The 1,274-nt window shown below is 41.0% G+C and overlaps 1 non-coding gene across 1 annotated transcript; it reads left to right on the forward strand.

Annotated features, from left to right (window-relative positions):
- The first annotated feature begins 273 nt into the window (after positions 1-273).
- Positions 274-380, forward strand: LOC113002068 (small nucleolar RNA R71). Its single transcript, XR_003267596.1, has one exon. It is a non-coding gene; the product is annotated as a small nucleolar RNA R71 (small nucleolar RNA).
- The last annotated feature ends 894 nt before the right edge of the window (positions 381-1,274 follow it).

Genomic DNA, 1,274 nt, shown 5'->3' on the forward strand with positions numbered 1-1,274 from the left:
GTTACCAAGTTGACCAACGCATCCAGTTTGCCTTCAAGCTTCTTAGTTTCAGATGATGCAGATGGGTTTCTAGCTACCTCATGCACTCCTCTAATGACTATGGCATCATTTCTGGCGCTAAACTACTGGGAGTTGGAGGCCATCTTCTCAATTAAATTTCTGGCTTCAGCAGGAGTCATGTCTCCAAGGGCTCCACCACTGGCAGCATCTATCATACTTCTCTCCATATTACTGAGTCCTTCATAAAAATATTGGAGAAGAAGCTGTTCTGAAATCTGATGGTGGGGGCAACTGGCACATAGTTTCTTAAATCTCTCCCAGTACTCATACAGGCTCTCTCCACTGAGTTGTCTAATACCTGAGATATCCTTCCTGATGGCTGTGGTCCTGGAAGCAGGGAAAATTTTTTCTAAGAATACTCTCTAAAGGTCATCCCAGCTCGTGATGGACCTTGGAGCAAGGTAATACAGCCAGTCCTTTGCCACTCCCTCTAATGAATGAGGAAAAGCCTTCAGAAATATGTGATCCTCTTGGACATCTGGGGGTTTCATGGTGGAGCAGACAATGTGAAATTCTTTCAAATGTTTGTGCGGGTCTTCACCTGCAAGGCCATGAAACTTTGGAAGCAAATGAATCAGTCCAGTCTTAAGAACATATGGGACATCCTCATCAGGGTATTGGATGCACAAGCTTTCATAGGTGAAATCAGGTGCAGCCATTTCCCTTAGAGTCCTCTCACGAGGTGGAGGTTGTGCCATGTTCTCAGAATGTGCAAAATCAGAATGCTCAGAATCAGAATGCTCAAAATTATAATGCTCAAGATCAGGATGTTCAAAATCACCAATAACAGAATGCACAGATTCACCAGTTATGGAATGCTCAGAATGATCAAAAGGTATAAAATGATGCCTAACTAATCTATGAAATGTCCTATCTATCTCAGGATCAAAGGGTTGTAAGTCAGATGAATTGCCTCTAGTCATACACTACATTCAGCATGCACACAACTAGTTACCTTGTCATGTAAATAAAGGTGTAGGTTTGAACTACAGCTACCCTCAAATGATATCCAAATGACTTGAAATTTTGTGAGCAACCTTATAAAATGATGAGAAGATAGCACAAAAAATTTCAGACAAAAATTCAAAGTCTAACTATGAAAGCTAAAATTGGTAGGTTAAGAAAAATAAGTGAATAAAACTTGAAAAATAAAAAACTTTTGACAGAATCGCTTTTTTTGGACGATGGAGACCTCAGCCGGCCATGGTCCGGCT

The sequence above is a fragment of the Glycine max genome, chromosome 6 (genome assembly GCF_000004515.6).
Source record: "Glycine max cultivar Williams 82 chromosome 6, Glycine_max_v4.0, whole genome shotgun sequence".
NCBI classification, from domain to species: Eukaryota; Viridiplantae; Streptophyta; class Magnoliopsida; order Fabales; family Fabaceae; genus Glycine; species Glycine max.